The sequence below is a fragment of the Lepisosteus oculatus genome, chromosome 16, assembly GCF_040954835.1.
Source record: "Lepisosteus oculatus isolate fLepOcu1 chromosome 16, fLepOcu1.hap2, whole genome shotgun sequence".
In the NCBI taxonomy this organism is placed as follows: domain Eukaryota; kingdom Metazoa; phylum Chordata; class Actinopteri; order Semionotiformes; family Lepisosteidae; genus Lepisosteus; species Lepisosteus oculatus.
This window is the reverse complement of record NC_090711.1, coordinates 18703112-18722080: the sequence shown is the minus strand read 5'-3', so window position 1 is coordinate 18722080 and position 18969 is coordinate 18703112. Positions and strand designations below refer to the sequence as shown.

Here is an 18969-nt window from a genome sequence, read left to right as displayed (position 1 = left end):
CTGCCTCCCTGGGAAAAGGCTGAAAAGTTTTTTGGAGGGAAAATGCACGGGAGCCGAAAAGGGGGCCGGCCTGCTTGCCGAGAGTCGAGACGCAGGAAAGTGCACAGAGGGAGCACAGGGACGGAGACGGGGAGGGAGAGAGCGAGACAGGCACAGACACACGAGAGACGAGAGACGAGACCAGAGAAGAAGGAGCTCCAGTCCACCTCGCTTGCTTGCTTGCTTGCTAGCTACGTCTGTCTTTTCACTGCTGAGAAAAGGTGGTGCACTGCTCCCGGAGGCGCTGCAATACCGGGCCGATGCGTGGAGAGGACGGAGCTAGCTCCTGATCCAGCTCCCTGTTCCAAAAATCCGTTTAATATGTGGTCCCCCGATGGGGGACGTATCGGATATTAAACTGATAAGAACAGATTTTTTTGTGTGTTTTATTATGAAAATACAAAACCAGTCATAAACCAAAATCATTATATAGAAAACAAGCAAAACCAATCAATGTACATCTGAGACAGGAAGTAAAGAAATTAAACCCTTCCACTTATCCTTTGCTGCGTGTAATGTCCATCGTAAAATGTCTCTTTTAATTTGCAGTTTCAATTTGTTACAAACTCTCCAGTATATTTCCTGATCTCTTCTCTTCACATCGTCCTTGGTTTGGGCGCATCGGGCAGACCATAGAAAATATTTTCTAATACTAATTAGCAACCATAGCACCCAATCCACCGTCGTTTTTGCTCCGTGCCCTTCCAAGCCAACAAAACTTTCTCAGCGGTTAACACAAACTTCGGTTGCACACTCAAAAGTTGTTGACATCGACCCCAAACACCTTTCGCTATTTTACAGTCCCAGAAAACATGCCTTAATGTTTCAATAGTATGACAATCCTTATATGGACAGTGTTTGGTTCTGGTGAGTTTATGCTTGTACATCACCTCCCTGACTGGGAAGCGATTCCACACTACTAGCCAGTTCAGATCTTTATAACAACCGTCCATATCTTTTGGCTGAACCCTGAGCCAGTGCTCTTTCTTCTTCCCAATTACGGCATTATCAGATCTTGTATTAACCAGGTTATAAAGGGCTTTTTGCTGAACACATACCACCTCGTTTTTCCCTTCTGGGTGTTTTTTCAGCCACTTCCTAGCATGTTCATAATGCCAGGGTATTATTTCTGCTTTAGGCCCTGAGTTGTTTATCGGCCTCAGTTGTGGCATAATCCAATTGAACCAAAATCTAACAAAATATTGGCTTTTATGCACTACTTCGGATTGTAAAGCCTTACATAAGCTAGAAACAAAAATAGCATCTAGTTTCAGGGGGATGTTGGGTACATCTCTCCCACCTTTCTCTATTCTTCTATACGTGTCCATCCGACAAATATATCCATACTTTTTATTCCAAATAAAGTTAAACCGTTCTTACCACCTCTTTCCTGAGTGACAGGGGTAGAGGAAAGACATATGCCAAAAAGACAAGAGCAGATAACATATCTAGCTTAGCCACCATTACCTTTCCCGTATAAGACAGTTGCACGTTTTTCCATCGACCCAGTTTCACCTTTAAAAACTTCACTTTTTCCGACCAGTTTAAAAGCGCTGACCCCTGTGTTGAAAAGTTTACCCCTAATACTTTTATTGGCCCAGGCACTAAGGTCAACCCTCCTGTTGTCTCCTTCCTATTCTTCCAGGTGCCAAAATACTTCATCTTGCTTTTGGTGATGTTAAGCTTGGCTCCTGTTGCCCTCCCAAAGGAGTTACACACATCGATTGCCTTCAGCAACCCTCTGTCAGAATCAAGCAACAGAACTACATCGTCTGCGTATGCAGCTATTTTTGCCTGCTGACCCCGACTTCCTGGAATTACTATACCAGTTATGTCCTCATTTGAGCAAATCAGTTCTAACAGGGGCTCCAAGTATACTACATATAGTAGGGTTGACAAAGGACACCCTTGTCTTACCCTCTTCCTGACGTCAATGAATTCTCCCAAGAACCCGTTAATATTAACCCGGGTACCGACTCCAGAATATAATTGTTGCAACCAGCCTATAAATTTCTCGCCAAAACCAAAACTCTCCTGAACTTGCCATAAAAACCCATGACTTACCCAGTCAAAGGCCTTCTCTTGGTCTAGGCTCACTAAAATCAAAGGTAAGTGCCTTTCCTCAACCCAAGTAATCGTGTCCCTTATTAATTGTAGGTTCCAGTGCAACGACCGACCCTTAACACCACATGTCTGTTCCTCTCTAATGATGTCGGGTGAGACCTCACGCAATCTCAAACATTAGATTTTAGCTAGTATCTTATAATTGGATGGGTCTCCAGTTCTCTAAACAAGTCTTGTCCCCCTTTTTATGCAGCAGGGACAACACCAGTCTTCGTTGCCCCAAGACATCCCCCTCCCAACAAGTCCATATAGACTCCCCACAGCGTGTTCTTAATTAGTGGCCAAAAGGTTATATAAAATTCGACAGGAAGTCCGTCAATTCCAGGGACTTTTTCTCCCTAAACTATAAAGTGCTCTTTCTATTTCGTCAAAGGTTAAATTCCCCTCCAGTTTTCCCTTATTCTCTTCTGAAATCTTAACTTGTAATATCTCCAAGATCTCATCTTTATTTTCTAAATCCAATTCTTTCTTAAAGTCTCTGTAAAAGCTGGTAGCTTCCTTCACCATTCCCCTGGCGTCTACTACCACCACCCCATCGTTTGTTTGAATACCTTCAAACGATACCTTCTTCTGGTCTTTCCTAACCATTTTAAAAAGACTAGATAAGTTACCCTCGCTGCACTCAAGAGAAAAGTTCCTTATCTTGAAAAGAAAACTTCTAGCTTTATCCTCATATAGAGTTCTCAGCTCGCTCTTAAGTTTACTAATCTCCTCCCTGTCTACTTTCATCCCACTACTCCTTTGTTCATATAAATCTGCCAATTTGCGCTGTAAGTTGGAAAACCCCTCCCTTTCTTCTCTTCCTGCATCTACAATACCTGATCGTTTCCCTTTTAATTCTTCTTTTAATATCTTCCCACCAGTCCATTGTATTATTGTATACAAACCTCCTCGCCTCCCATTTTTTCCCATTTTTTTTCCCATTTTTCCCATTTTTTCCAGCAATTGGCAATCAGACTTTTATAATCATCCTCCATCAAAATTCCTTTAAGTTTCCAGAAACCAGAACCAAACTTGACCTTATCTTCTTTAAACTTAACTTTTACTAAGTCATGGTCTGAAAAACAAGTAGGAACAATCACGGATGAAATGATTTCTAAATTCCATGATAAAAAAAGTAATCTAATCTTTTTTCTATTCCTTGGCTATTGCTCCAGGTTGGTCTCTTACCCCCTCCAGCGCCCTGCGTTGCACTATCTACCAAATCAAAATTTGAAAATAGAGAACAAATTCTGCTTGTCCCTACCGACTTACTAGAACCCAGGTCCTCGTTCAGATCTCCACCCAGGATAATATTCTTGTTGGTTGTTAACAAAGGCTCAAGAGCTGTAAAAAAATCTTTCCTCATCCTTTTTTGTGCAGGAGCGTACACATTAATTAGGCTCAGTTTCTCATTTCCCATCTGCCCATCCACCACTAGGACTCTGCCTGGAATAACGGTAAAAGAATCAGTCAATTTGAAACATTCATTCCCAAAAAGAATACCAATTCCCGCAAAATGGACACCGCCTGAATTCCATCTTGAAATGCCCTCCCCCAACGCTTTGAATAGACGTCTACTGTCTCCCTCGCCCTTGACATGGACTTCCTGTAAGAAATAGAAATCCGCTTTCAAATCCTTCAAAGAGTCAAAAACAGCTATTCTTTTACTATTCTTTCTAAGGCCTCTTACATTAAGAGTACAAATAACTAGGTCATCCATTGGGACTGAGAAGATTATCTAAGTCACTATTCCCCTCTAAACCTGCAAAGGACCCTGGAGTTAGACACCTAACAGAACTGACTGGACTTACATTTATAAAGGATGGAATAGACAAGCTTTCAGGAGAATTAGTCTCCAAGCTTGTTTCCTCAACTATCTGTCTTGAGGGTTCTACCAACCCTTCTTCCCCCCCTTTTCCCTCAACTTCCCCCTCCCCTATCTCCTCCTGCGCTATACCTAACCCCTCCCCCTCCTTCTCCGACACCCGAGTTGTATCTGGGATCTCACGCTCTACGAAACTCTGAAGGGACGGTCCTAGCTCAAATAATGTGGCTATCCCTTCCTTACTTCTCTTCTCCTCTGGAAAAATAAGTTAATCACTTGAGCTCTCTCACCCGTTTTGCAACCTCCCCAGTAGACTCATAAAACCTTGACCTTTGTGACTTATTTTTCTTCTTCCTAAATTCTGGGGACTTTAGGATGACTGTCTTCCCCCTGGTGGGGTCTACTACCTCACCCAAATCATCCCGCTTACCTCACACATTCACTCCCCTTGTCACTCAACACATCTTCTCCGTCATTCTCCTTACTCAGGGAAGCACACTCCCCCAACCCCCTCCCTGGCACTGTACTGGGTCCCTCTTCCTCATCGGAGCTCGACAAAGCCTCATATCTATTTGTTTGTGCCAAAGGGAACCCTCTCCTCCCCAAACCTCTCTCTCCCCCCCCGGCTTTCTCCGAGTCCCCACTGTCTACCACTCAAAGGGGTCAACCCTCCCTTCCTCAGTCACTCAATTGTCCACTTCTAGAAGTCCAGGTGCCGCCTCTGGTGGTGAAACCGTCTGTCCCTCTACGGCTGACGTGTCTTCAACGGATCCAACCGCTTTTTCTCCCCCTGCAAGTTCTTCTGTCTCCTGCCGCCGCCAGACATTTTCCGCCATATCACCCACGTCCTTACCAGGTAGATTTTTTCCCTTGACGATGTCTGCAAAACTTTTAGCTCTTTTGGCACAGTCTTTGAACACATGTCCTGTACCCCCGCAAAGATTACACACCAAGGTGCTGTTACAGTCCTTCGCAGTCCTTCGCTAAGTGGCCGAGCTTCCCACACCTCCTGCAGGCTACCTCCTTACATTCTGCCTGAACATGTCCATGCCCACCACAGTTTCGGCACATTAGTGGCTGACCATGATAATACAAATAACCGCGGTTTGCCCCGATGGAAAAGAAGGCCGGCGGATGCAACAGTCCCCCTTCTATCCCGGGGCTTGGCCTCAAACGGACTGCATATGATCTTTTTCCCATTCAGAAACTTTCAGCATCGATGATTTTCCTCCCTGCCCCTTGCACGTCGACATACCGTCTCAGGAAAGTGACAATGTCCTCCTCTAGCAAGCGGGGGTTAAACATATGCACCGTCAAGGTGCGCATTTCTCTGGCAAACAAAGGTTCAATGTAGAACTTATCAAGGGGCGCCTGCTCTTTTAAACTTTGAGTCCTAGACCAAAATAAGACTACCAGTATGCTAGGTGATATCATACGTGCCCTTCCAGTAGAAGTCTTGTAAGCACAAAACATTTTCCTTCTTAACACCCAGGATCTTGAACAAAATGGTTTTCTCAAAAACACTCCTTTCCATCCATCCTTCTCTATCCCCTTGTGCTTTCAGCACAAAACACACCGTATCCTTCATTTGTCCCTCGCGGGACAAAGAAAGTCCGGCTGCCATCCCCGACGTCCTCCTACCAGTACCCGATATCATCTGGGAGCCCCACCTTCACCCCCTGGGCTCAACCCAGAGCGATTTCAGTGGTGGCTCATTGGTGTCCCCAGCAATTCCTCCTTCAGGTCACTGGACTCCTCTTCCACCGGTCACGTCTCCTTCCTAGCAAGCCGTCCTCCGCTCCGCCGCCGCCCTTCTCGTACTTTTGACTAGACGTCAGGCCGCGGTCAAGCCACGTACCGTCAGATCTTGGCCAAAAGGCTGAGAAGCAATGCCCCCAAAGGCGCGGACCGACGCGCGGGTGTTCCGCTGGCGCACAGTGGCGCAGGCTGACTCCTCTGGAGCCCGGGACCTGCGCAGCTGCCGGCCTCCCTGCAGCCAGAGGCCTGCCGCCGGACTCTGCTCCCCCTCTCTCTTGCCTGCCTTCCTGCCAGTCCCGGGCGGGGGCCCTGCTCTTTGATCTTCTGTCAACGGCCCGACAAAGACCGCAGCTGCAGGGGGCGCCAGCCGCCCAGCCTCCTTAGCTTAGGCCCCTCCCACCGGCAGCAGCTGTGCCCAACCAGCTGCAAGCGAAAGCCGAGCACCAGCACCTGTGGGCAGAGGCAATGGGCAGCTCTCTCTCGGGAGGGAGGGACGGGGACGCGCGCACGCACACACGCCTGCCTGCCGAAAAAAAAGAAAAAGGTTGATATACTAAGTTTTTTGGAGGGAAAACGCCCAGGTGTCGAAAGGGCCCGCCTGCAAGGACACACACACACACACACACACACACACACACACACACACACACACACACACACACACACACACACACACACACACACACACACACACACACGCCTCTCTGGGAAAAGGCTGAAAAAGTTTTTTGGAGGGAAAACGCACGGGAGCCGAAAAGGGGGCTGGCCTGCTTGCCGAGAGAGTCGAGACGCGGGAAAGTGCACAGAGGGAGCACGGGGAGGGGGAGAGCGAGACAGACTCAGAGACACACAGATGGACGAGAGACAAGACCCGAGAAGAAGGAGCTCCAGTCCACCTCGCTTGCTTGCTAGCTATGTCTGCCTTTTCACCGCTGAGAGAAGGTGGTGCACCGCTCCCGGAGGCACTGCAATACCGGGCCGATGCGTGGAGAGGATGGAGCAAGCTCCTGATCCGGCTCCCTGTTCAAAAAATCCGTTTAATATGTGGTCCCCCGATGGGGGACGTATCGGATATTAAACTGATAAGAACAGATTTTTTTTATTAGAAAAATGCGAAAACAATTTACATACATTTCCTTATGTAACCACACCCTAAAGAAATTAACCCCTTCCAGCGGTCTTTCGCCGCTTCGAAGCCCCACTGTGCAATGTCCCATTTCACTCTCCTCATGATGTCGCGCCAAACCTTCCATACAAGACTCTCACACGTATCTCCTCTCCCATGGTCCACCCATTCTCTCTGTGCAACCCACACATACCATTTCACCAGGCTGATCACCATCCATAAGAGGAACCCGTGATTCCACTTCCGCGGTCTCGGGATTCCCCTCACTACTGCCTGGCTTGTTAAAATAAAATCCTGAGACACACGTGCCAACAACCATTCACACTGATTCCACACCGTTTGCGTGAAAGTGTACTCCCAAAACACATGCACGACTGTCTCGACCTCAGAGCAGTTCGGGCAGGGACACTGGTTCTGTCTCGACAGGCCGTACCTGTGCAGTACCTCCCGAACGGGCAAGCGATTCCAGACGGTCAGCCAATTGAGGTCTTTAAGCCTGTTGTCGAGACCAGCAGCCTGTATTTGCCGCCAGCCTCTTCCGAGACCCCTACCACGGCCGGAGCTGTTTTCGCTACTACTGCTCGATATAAGGCCCTGTGGTCTAAGGACGCCCGCCCCTCCTTGGCTTCTGGGTGCTTTTTCAACCATTTCACAGCATGCCCATAATGCAGGGGCAGCCTTTCGGCCTTAGGTGTCCTATTAGACCAGACCACTAGGTGCCTCATTGTAGCAGCTAGCCACAGCTTAATGAAGCAGACGCAGAGGTGGTCAGGGTCCTCAGCCAGGATCTTACACAGGCCGGACACAAAAATGGTGTCCAGTTTGGTCGGCAAATCTGGAAGGGCTCTTCCCCCTTCCTCTACCGGTCTATACATGTGCACCCAGGCGATGTACTCATAACCCGTGCCCCAGATGAACCGGAAGATAGCTCGCACAAGGTCTTTCCTCAAGCAGGTGGGCAAAGGGAACACCCTGGCCAGATGCAAAAGCAGAGGCAGGATGTCCACCTTAATTACTAGGACCTTCCCAGAGTGAGAAAGTGCCCTGTCCTGCCTCATGCCCAACCTCTGCTTTACCTTTCGCAGCTTCTCTTCAAAATTCAGTCTAGCGGGATCGCCCGAGTGAAATCGGATGCCCAAGACCTTTAATGGGCCCGGCTCCAGGGGAAGGCCCGCAACCTCGTCTCTCCTGTCCTTCCACTTGCCAAAGTACTTGATGGCACACTTGGCCCTGTTTAAACAAGACCCAGTGCCAGCTAAGAGATCCTCCATCAGCTCAAGTACTTGGTGCATACTCCTTTTGGAAGTGAGGAACAGGGAGATATCGTCGGCATAAGCTGCGATTTTTACCTGCTCACCTCCACTGCCCGGGACTACCACGCCCTCGATCAGGGGGTCCTTACGGATTGCGTGGAGGAGGGGCTCGGAGTACAGGACATAGAGGAGCGGTGACAGGGGGCAGCCCTGCCTCACCCCTCGACCGACCGGCACTCCTACCCCCAACCTCCCATTAATGCAAACTCGAGACACTGCCCCGTTGTACAGGATTTTAACCCACCTGATGAAAGCGTGGCTCACACCCAGCCGTGCCAGCACCTCCCAGAGGAAGGCATGGTGAACCCTGTCAAAAGCCTTGCTCTGGTCGAGGCTGACCAGCATGAGCTCCAGTCCCCGTTCTTCCACCCAAGTTACCGTGTCCCTCCATTTTCCGGCCCTCCACACTACAGGTCTGATCTCTACAGACCAGATCTGGCATAACCTTCCTTAGCCGTCTGCTCAGTACCCTTGCTAAGATCTTATAGTCTGTGCAGAGCAACTGGATCGGCCTCCAGTTTTCCAGATCTGTCTTGTCGCCCTTTTTGAAGATTAGGGACATCACCCCCACCCTCATTGATGTCCCCATCTCCCCGACCTGTAGTATTTCGTCAAAGACCTCCATGAGCATGGGCTGCAAGATGTCCCAGAAGGCAACATAGAAGTCTATGGGCAGACTGTCGACCCCGTGGGCAGTTCCCCTACGCAATCCGGCCATTGCCTCCCTTAGTTCGGTGGCCGTCAGATCCCCATCTAGACCCAGGGCGCTGTTTGTTCTTCCCTCTAGGCCCATCAACCACTTCTCCCACCGGCCCGTGTCCACTGGTTTTTCCTCAAACAAGGACCTATAAAACTCCGAGGCGCATTCCTCCATTTCCAATCCATCCTTCGTGACCGCCTGGCGTGCACGGACCGCACTGACGAAGTGGGACGAGCACTTCTCCTCCTTCTCCATCACTTCGCCCTTAAGTCTAAATAGAAAATCTTTCGCTCGCGAAGACCAGATCTCGCTTAATTTGAGCCTGATCGCCGCGGCTCTTGTGGCGTTGAAGGGGCCACCCCCATTAAAGGCCGCATATAAGGCTTCTAGCTCTTTTTGCAAGGCAGCTAGAACCTCCCTACCCACAGACTTCCTGTCCCGGCAGTAGCTCACAGAGGCCCTGGCGATGGCCTTCTTACAGGCCTCCCACCAGAGGACCGCCGTTGGAAACCTCCACCTTTTCCTCTGGAAGCTGCTCAGCAGGTCCGCTATCCAGGCTAAATATTCTGCCTCGGACAGGACCTGGGTGTTCAGCTTCCAGTACTGGGTTTTTTTTTCTTATAAAATATACTTTATTCCGAAAAAAACACATCTCAAAAAGAAAACATCTCGCACATCATCACTCCACATAATTAAAACAACGGCGGAACGGCGGTGATTGTCCGTTATCAATCCTTGCAAGGGTGGGCAGATTTGCGCTATTATGAGAGTCCCTCCAAACCCTACCGCTTGCTGTAAACCATTAATCCCTGTACAGGGTCCATAGGCCTTTCCAGCGCTCCTTTGCCTTGGGGAAACCCCATTTAGCAACGTCGCGCTTCATCCTCCTCCTGAGGTCCGCCAGGATCCTCTCTTCCAGCTCCCTCGCTCCCCACTTGTTGTTGTGCCGGATGAGATTGTTCCTTGCGTCCCACAGGCCTTTTTTTGTGAGGGACAGCAGCAGCCACATCAGGAACTGCGTCCCCCTGTCCAGTCCGGTAGGTGCCAGCCCCAGCAGAATGTACTGGTAGCTGAGCACCACACCCGTTTCCAGGAGTTACATTATGTTGTCCATTCTGCCCCACACCACCTTGGCGAAGGGGCAGCTCCAGAAAACGTGCTCCTGAGTCTCCTTGACGAAACACGTGTCCCGGGGGCAATGCGGATTCCTGGAGATCGAGTGTCTGTAGAGGACCTCTCTGGTAGCCAGTCTCTTGTGTACGGCCATCCAGTTGAGGTCCTTCAGTTCGTCGTCCAGTTCTTTTGGCTGCGTTCTTTCCCAGACTTGTCTGGGAACTCGCAGCCTTTCGTTGGCGACCAGTTGCCCCCTCACCTCTTTGTACAGAGCTCTGGCTGTCTCGTGGCCTTGTACCTCCTGCTAAACTTGACAGCGTGGGTGTAGAACTCCGGTCGCCTCTGTCTTGGGCCCAGTGTTTGACCACTGGACCAAGTGCCTCATCGGGATGGAGAGGCACAGCCTGACAAAGTACTGGTACTTGTGGCCGATGGGCTCCCGCAGCGCCCGACAGAGGTTGCAGTAAAAGATGCAGTTGAGTTTCAGGGGGAAATGTGGGACATCTCGACCCCCTTCCTCGACCGGATGACACATCCGGTTCCTCGTGATGCACTCGTACCTGCCGCCCCAGACGAAGCCGAAGATCATCCCTTGCAGCGCTCGTCTGAGTCTGGCCGGCAGCGGGTACACCACCGCCAGGTAAACTAAAGCCGGCAGGACGTCTGCTTTCAACACCATCACTTTCCCCGTGTAGGACAGCAACCGCGTTTTCCACAGACCCAGCTTGGCGTTCACCCTGGCGATCCTCTCAGTCCAGTTGTTGGTCTCGTTGTCCTGGCTCTGGAAGGAAACCCCCAGTATTCTGAGGGGCTCCGTGCAGAGCTCGAGACCCTCCGGCGCCTTCGTCCTGTGCTTCCAGGGCCCGAAGAACTTTAGTTTGCTCTTTCGGCGGTTGAGCTTCGACCCCGAGGCTCTGGAGTATTGCTCCATGACCTGCAGGGGCCTCCTCAACCCCCTGTCCGACCTCAGGAACAGTGTCGTGTCGTCGGCGTACTGGGAGATCTTCAGGGTTTCCCCCGCGCCTCCCGGTATCTCCAGGCCATCGATGACAGGGTCCCGTCTCACCGCCTCTGCTAAGGAAGAGAACATAGAGAAGGGGTGAAAGGGGGCAGCCCCGTCGTACTCCGGATTCCTGGGGAATAAAATCCCCCAGGTTTCCGTTTACGTTCACTCTGCTGCCCACGTCAGAGTACAGAATCTGAATCCAGCGTCTAAAACTCGCTCCAAAACCGAAGCGTTCCAGCACCCTGAACAGATAGCTGTGGTTCACTCTGTCGAAGGCTTTCTCCTGGTCCAGGCTGACCACCATCATGGGCACGTTCCGGTCCTCGGCCCAGGCGATGGCGTCTCTGGCGGATCGCCCCTCCACCCCACACGTCTGGTCGCTGTGGATGATGTGGGGGAGGGCAGTTCTCAGTCTGCCGGTCAGGAGCTTGGACAGGATCTTTACGTCCACGCAGAGCATCGTGATCGGCCTCCAGGTCGGCGGCGTCTCCTCCCTTGAAGAGCAGGGAGATGACGCCCTCCCTCATGGTGTCTCCGAGTTTCCCCCGGCGGAAGATCTCTTGCGCCACTTCCACCAGATCTGCCGCCAGGGTGTCCCAGAAGCAGGTGTAGAATTCCTTGGGGAGTCCTTGCCATTCTCCATGGACAAGAGCGCCGCCTTCAGCTCCTCGGCCGTGATCGGACCCTCCAAGTCCTCCCTCACCTCCTCCGGTACTCGTGCCTTCAGCCCCTCCAGAAAAGCATCGCCTGCCTCCACCTCCGTCTGCTTTTCTGAAAAGAGCTCCGTGTAGAAAGCGGTGGCCGCTTCTATTTTGTCGCTCTCGTCCAGCACTTCCTCTCCATCTCCCCGTCTCAGGCTGTGGATCACCCTTTTTTTCTGGGCTTCCCGGACCTGGTTGAAGAAATAGGAGGAACAGGTTTCATTATTTTCATAATGCTACCTTTGTGCCTTGACCAGGAAAGCCTTGGGTTTCTCGGTTTGCGGAGCCTCTCCTTCAGGTCCCGTGCCCTGGCTGAATTGAAGGCTCCTCCCCCGTTAGCCGAGCTGTACTCCTCCTCGAGTTGCCTCTGGAGTCGTGCAGCTTCCTTCCTCTCCCTGGCCGCATTCCGTCTGCAGTACGTCTGCGCCAGCGTTTGGGTCCTGTCCTTCACCGACTCCCACCATTCCACCACGGAGCTGTAGACGTCTCTCAGATCGCCCCAGCTCGCGTAGTCTTTCCGGAACAGTGCCCTGAAGTCGTCTTCCTCCAGTATCTCCCGGTTCAGCTTCCAGTACCCACGACCGAATGCCGGCAGGCTGGTGTTAGCCATAATGTCAAGCACTCGTGGTCGGAATACCACGCCGGGGACACCGTCGCCGACTCCAGGGAGCAGGTCGTGTGCAGGAAGATGTAGTCCAGGCGGCTGCACACTCCCCGGGAGTTTTTCCAAGTTGTTCCGGCGTCGTTAGGGCGGCACCGTCTGAAGCCGTCTACCAGGGAGAACTGCTTGAGTAGCGACTCCAGCTCTGCCGAGCTAGCGTCGCTCCCCTTCTCCCGGTCGACGTTGAAGTCCCCGCCGAGCACCGCCTGTCTGTTGGTGGTGCAGCAGCTGGCCAGGTCAGCAAACACTTCCTTCCGGATAGAGGGTTCCGTCGGAGCATAGACGTTAATTGCTCTCAACTTCTGCCCCCTCCAGTCGATGTCTGCGACCAGGATCCAGCCCTGCACCACCGAGAAGGAGGAAACCAGCGTCATCTCTGGGTTTCCGAGGAGGATTCCCACTCCGGAAGAGTGGACCCCTCCTACGCTCCAGCATGATTCTCCCTTCGTCCATTCCCTGGTGAATGTCAGCTTGTCGCTTTCATCCTTCAGGTGGACCTCCTGTAAGAAACAAACTGAGAAAGACTTTGAGGCCAGATCATGAAAGACTCCCCGTCTTTTCACTGGGTCTCTCAGCCCTCTCACGTTAGTTGTTAGGAAGGTTAGTTTCACAGTCATGATTAAACTAGTGAAAGTTAAACCTCCTCTCTGTACTTACAGTTGAAACTTGAGAGTCTACATCTGGGCACTGTTTAGCCTAGATGTAACTCCTCTCGTTCGGGTCCTGGGGGAAATATGCTGGGCTCCCTCCAGGTCTCGCTGGGGACTGAAAGGTAAACATGCTGGACAGGTCCACCCCTACCATCAGTCCGGGCTCCAGGGCGGCTTCGAAATAATCCTCGTCTTCCTCGAGGATACTCTCCGCCACCGCTTCGGGAAGACTCCTTTCTTCCCTTTCTCTGGGAGTTTCAGGGACCTCCAGTTGCTCCTGGGCCTCGGGGGAGGGGGGCTCCAATTCCTAGGCTGCCTTTACCTGTTGATCCTGGGCCTCGGGGGAGGGGGTTACCTCTTCCTGGGCTGCCTCCTCCTTTTGTCCGTGGGACTCGGGGTGGAGGGTTTCCATTTCCTGGGGAGCCTCCTCCGGTTGTTCCTGGGCCTCGAGGGAAGAAAGTTCCGTTTCCTCTAGGACGAGGAAACGGTTTTCCCTTACCACTCTTTTTTTGTCCTTCCGAAGGTGGATCCGCCCTGGGTCTCTTCTCCCGCTTTCGCTTTCCCTTTTTGCTGGGAGTTATCCAGGGCCCTTCTTCTGGTAGGCCATTTTGTCCCTCTTCCTGACAGCCATCTTGTGGCACAGATGCGGCTGGGGGTGTGGTCTCGGCCGTTTCGGTTCTCAGTGGGGGAGGTGTGGGTTCTTTGTTCTCACCCCTCTCCCTTTGTCTGGAGACCGGTTTCTGCCTGCCGGCTTCCACCACCTGCGCAAACGAAGGTTTGCTTACCTTGCATTGGCGAAGGAGGTGTCCCTCGCCGCCGCATCCATCGCACTTTTTGGCTGCCCGGCAGGTTTTTGCCAGGTGCCCGTCCTCGTTGCAGTTGTGACATCTGACGATGTCACATGTGTTTGCCTTCTGGCCGGATAGTCTGCACTTCCTACAAAAATCCGGCATCCTGGTGTAGTAGAGGTACCCCCTGTCAGCTCCGATGTTGAAGCGAGCCGGGGGGTGCTGGAAACCGTCGACGCCCTCTGGGTCCTCTTTCAGGAGGACTCGGTACTGGCGTTTGCCGTACCAGACGCCTTCGTCCCTGACCTCTGTCGGTTTTCCCACCACGGTTACATACCTCCCTAGGTACGCTGTTACCCGTTCCGTTGGTACGTAGGGATTGTATGTGCAAACCGTGATGGTCCTCTGATTCGTCTTCTTCATAGGCTCCGGCCTGAAATCAGAGAAACCAGGGTGCTCACCTTTCTCCCTGATCAGTCTCGTTGCCTTTTCGTACGCCGCGTCCGTGGCCATGTAGGCCTCCATATATCTCTCTGCCTTGTTGTCCTGGAGGCAGTAGAGATCTCCGGCCACCAACTGCAAGATCCCTCGCAGGAAGGTCATAAAGAAGAACTTTGCAGTCGGCATCGGCTCCGTCTTCTTTGTCCAGTGGAACCAGATCAGTGTCCTCTTGTCTGCCATCTCTGGGGGAGAAAAAGGGAAAAAAAGGAGGGAAAGAGAGCAAAAAAGAGCTAAAGGAGCAGCGAGGGAGCCCTGCCCTTTGTCCTTGTGGGCAAAGCCCAGCTAGGTGCAGGCGGAGGAGGAGAGAGAGAGAGGAGAGCGGAAAGTGCTTCTGGGTCTCGAGGAAGAAAGCAAGCACTGCGGGCAGGCCACGTGTACCTGCTCCCAGCCAAGAGGCCAAGGAGGCAGAGAGAGAGAGAGAGGGAGCGGATAGCGCTTCCGAGTCTTGAGGTGGAAAGCAAGCACCGCGGGCAGGCCACGTGTACCTACTCCCAGCCAAGAGGCCAAGGAGGCAGAGAGCGAGAGCAAGAGAGAGAGGGAGCGGATAGCGCTTCCGAGTCTCGAGGTGGAAAGCAAGCACCGCGGGCAGGCCACGTGTACCTACTCCCAGCCAAGAGGCCAAGGAGGCAGAGGCAGAGAGGATAGCGCTTCCGAGTCTCGAGGAGGAAAGCAAGCACTGCGGGCAGGCCATGTGTACCCACTTCCAGCCAAGAGGCCAAGGAGGCGGAGCAAGAGAAAGGGGGAGGGGAGAGGAGAGAGCAGAGAGAGAGAACGTTGCTGCCGGATCCCACCCAGCTCAGCTGCTGCTGCTTGGCCTTAACCCCCTAGACTCAACCTAGAGCGATACCAGCTCAAGCACTCTTCAGAATCTTCGATCGTCTTCTAGACCTTTGGAAAGACCAGAACTGCGGGCATGCCACTTGAACTTGATCTTAGCCAAAAGGCCTAAAGCCTTCATGGACCATGGTAGCTGACAGAAGGAGGTGATCAGAGAACCATACTGGAATCACCTGTTTTGACTGCGTCACTCCCTTTAGGGTAGTGAAAATGTAATCCACCCTGTGGAAAGTGTCCCGCCCGTTGCTCCAAGTATAGACCTTTGGAGTTGGGCCGGATCCTTCGAGACAATCATGCAATTTAAAATGTTGCACAATCCTCCGCAAACCACTCGCATCTGTCCCACTCATATCCCCGATGTCAATGTTGAAGTCTCCGCCCATCAACACGACTCTATTAGTGAAAAGGAGGGGCTCCAGGTCCTTCAGGAAGGCTGCCTGAAGGCGCCTGTCAGCTGGCCCATAGACCCCAATTACCCGCACTCGCACACACTCCCACATTCCATCCACTACCAACAGCGTCCCCGGAACCACAGAAACAACCTCGCTGGGGGAGAAACCCGATGTCCCGCATAGGATCATCACACCTGAGGAATGGACACCCCCCACACTCCACCAGGATTCCCCGGCACTCCAGTCACTCTTAAAGTCAGAAATGTCCTTCTCTGACCCCAGGTGGGCCTCCTGTAAAAAACAGAAGTAAACGGGCCATTCTGCCAGAAATTTAAAAACACCAAGTCTCTTGACTCTTTTTCAGCCCTCTAGTGTTAATAGAGCAGAGAGTGCACTCCGTCATAGGAGAAAGTGGAATTCCCGCCTCTCTCGCTCAGAAGGACACTCTTTTGGGCTGCCTTTAAAAGTTCTGGTCCAAGAAGCTTTGGAGATCCCCCACTGGGCTTTCCCCTCCCATTGAGATGGGGGAATATCCCGGGGGAGAGTCCTCTCCTGAAGCAGTTACACCACTAAAGGGCAGCGACCCCTCTGTGTCGGATTCAGCTGGTCTCTCTGGCCCCAGATTAGTGACACTACCAATCGCCACATCCCCGGGTACTGCGTCCCGGGGACATGCGACAGATTTGGAGGAGACTTCTGCCCCCCCTTCTTCACCGCGAGGCTGGGGGGGGGTCTCTCATCTCCTCTTCCTCTCCTTCAGCCGAGCTTAGTTCTTCCGCAGGAGCCCTTTCCCTCTCGTCTGCTGTTTGCCTCCATTTCCTCCCCAGATCCTTGGTCTTCTTCCTTGCGCCTGAGCCTGGATCATCCTCCTGCTGGAACAGGTCCTTGGAGTCCGATGAGTCGTCTCCAGCTGATCCCGCCTCATCTTCCAAGAAGGACCCGGTTTCTTTGGCCTTTTCCCCCGCCACTTCAGGGTTGTCTTCGTCTGATCCATTCCTCCCCTTCCTCTTCTTCTTTCTTTTCCTTCTCTGTGTCATCCAGCCGCTTTCTGTAGGTTCCTCCCCTCCGGATTCTTCAGACGCCCTCACCTTCTGCAGCCCTGAGAAGAGGAAGCGAAGATCCTCTGCGGACACAGAGGACTCCGGGTCCGAGTCTTGCTGCTGTACGCTGGTTCCAGCCTCCTGATGGGCAGGTCCATTGTCCTGGTGAGTGTCGTCATCTCGCCTCTTTGTTTTCGCTGGTACTCTGGCCTGCTCCCCTCCTCCCTCTGCGACGACGGACGCAAAGGTCTTAGTTTTCTTTGGACATGTCCTGTACGGATGACCTTGTTCTCCACATAGGTTGCACACCATGTCTTCACGACGGGACACTGCCGAGTGCCCGACCTGGCCGCAGCGTCTGCAGAGCTGTTCAACGCAGTCCACCACTAAGTGACCCTCCTGTCCACATTTCCTGCATGTTTTCGGCTGCCCTGGATAAACAAGGTAGCCCCTGTTCGGCCCTATGTAGAAAGTGGCTGGAGGGTGCAGTACGCCCCTCAGTGAGGTCTTGCTGGGTCGAAACCTTGCCATATATCTTCTCTTAAAGTTCCATATTTCCTCCTCATCCAGGACTTTTTTCCCCCTCACCTTGGATGTCAAGGAACCTCTTCAGGAAGATGGCAATGTCCGCTTCTGGCACATGGGGGTTCAACATATGGACGGTCACAGGTCTCAATTCCAGGGCAAATAGAGGTTCGATAATAAACTTAGCCAGGGGGTCGGTCTCCTTCATGTCGTTTGCCTTGTTCCACACTCTTTGGCATTCGTAGTCCGTAGTCAAAGTCACATCATAAATGTTCTTCACTTGAAAATCCTGAACTCCGAGAATATCCGTTTTCTTAATACTCAGGACATCAAACAAGATCTTTCTTTCAAAATTCCTCCTCACAATCCACTCACCAGCATCTTCCTTTTTCTTTAGGACGAAGCGCACCGTGCACCTCATCTGTCCCTCACGGGACAGAAGATGCACGGCCGCTGAAAAAGAAGCCCACTCACCAACCGTTGCCATCTGGGAGCCCCACCTTCACCCCCTGTGCTCAACCCAGAGCAATTCCAGTGGTGGCTCGTGAAACCGGTCGCCGCGGTCTTGCTCAGATGTCTTCTTTCTGGTCGGTGGTGTCTTCGTAAGGGTTTCTTCCGTAGGGTTTCCCGCCTTCTCTTCTCCGCAGCCCTTCTCGTCTCTTTTTGGTTAGTTGTCCAGCCGCGGACACGCCACGCGCCTTCTGATCTTGGCCAAAAGGTTGAGAAGCGATTCCCCCAAAGACCCGGACCGACGCGCGGGCGTTCTGCTGGCGCACAGTGGCACAGGCCGACTCCTCTGGAGCCCGGGACCCGCGCAGCTGCCGGCCTCCCTGCAGCCAGAGGCCTGCCGCTGGACTCTGTTCCCCCTCTCTCTTGCCTGCCTGCCAGTCCTGGGCGGGGGCCCTGCTCTTTGATCTTCTGTCAACGGCCCGACAACGACCGCAGCCGCAGGGGGCCCCTCCCACTGGCAGCAGCTGTGCCCAACCAGCTGCAAGCGAAAGCCGAGCGCCAGCACCTGCGGGCAGAGGCAAGGGGCAGCTCTCTCTCGGGAGGGACGGGGACACGCGCACGCACACACGCCTGCCTGCCTGCCTGCCGAAAAAAAAGAAAGAAAAGGTGCATAGACTAAGTTTTTTAGAGGGAAAACGCCCGGCTCTCGAAAGGGGACGGGGACGGACGGACGGACAAGCCACGCCTGCCTCCCTGGGAAAAGACTTTTTGGAGGGAAAACGCACGGGAGCCAAAAAGGGGGCCGGCCTGCTTGCCAAGAGAGTCGAGACGCGGGAAAGTGCACAGAGGGAGCACGGGAACGGAGACGGGGAGGGGGAGAGCGAGACAGACACAGAGACGCACAGATGGACGAGAGACGAGACCCGAGAAGAAGGAGCTCCAGTTCACCTCGCTTGCTTGCTTGCTCGCTAGCTACCTACGTCTGTCTTTTCACCACTGAGAGAAGGTGGTGCACCGCTCCCGGAGACGCTGCAATACCGGGCCGATGCGTGGAGAGGACGGAGCAAGCTCCTGATCCAGCTCCCTGTTTCAAAATCCGTTTAATATGTGGTCCCCCGATGGGGGACATATCAGATATTAAACTGATACGAACAGATTTTTTTTTATTATTATAAAATAGTACAAAAAACAGTCAAAAAATACTACCCGCCAATGTCCTCACACCCATGTGATCAAGACCTTCCACCTTTCCTTCGAGGCTGCAAACCCCCATCTGATGACGTCCCATCTGATACGACGAATTATATCCGTCTTCACTCTTCTGTGGATGCCGGCGACCGACACTTCCACCCCGTGCCTGATCAGTTCGGTTCGGGCATCCCACACAAAGATCTTGGTGATACTGATCAGGAGCTACAGGAGGAAGCTCGTATTCCAG

The 18969-nt window shown here is 52.7% G+C and overlaps 3 non-coding genes across 3 annotated transcripts; all 3 read right to left on the bottom strand.

The window, feature by feature from the left end:
- Positions 1-258: 258 nt before the first annotated feature.
- Positions 259-452, bottom strand: LOC138223501 (U2 spliceosomal RNA). The gene has a single exon (XR_011181914.1). It is a non-coding gene; the product is annotated as a U2 spliceosomal RNA (small nuclear RNA).
- A 6216-nt stretch (positions 453-6668) lies between these two features.
- Positions 6669-6851, bottom strand: LOC138223460 (U2 spliceosomal RNA). Its single transcript, XR_011181889.1, has one exon. It is a non-coding gene; the product is annotated as a U2 spliceosomal RNA (small nuclear RNA).
- Positions 6852-18535: 11684 nt separating this feature from the next.
- Positions 18536-18724, bottom strand: LOC138223497 (U2 spliceosomal RNA). Its single transcript, XR_011181912.1, has one exon. It is a non-coding gene; the product is annotated as a U2 spliceosomal RNA (small nuclear RNA).
- Positions 18725-18969: the final 245 nt, after the last annotated feature.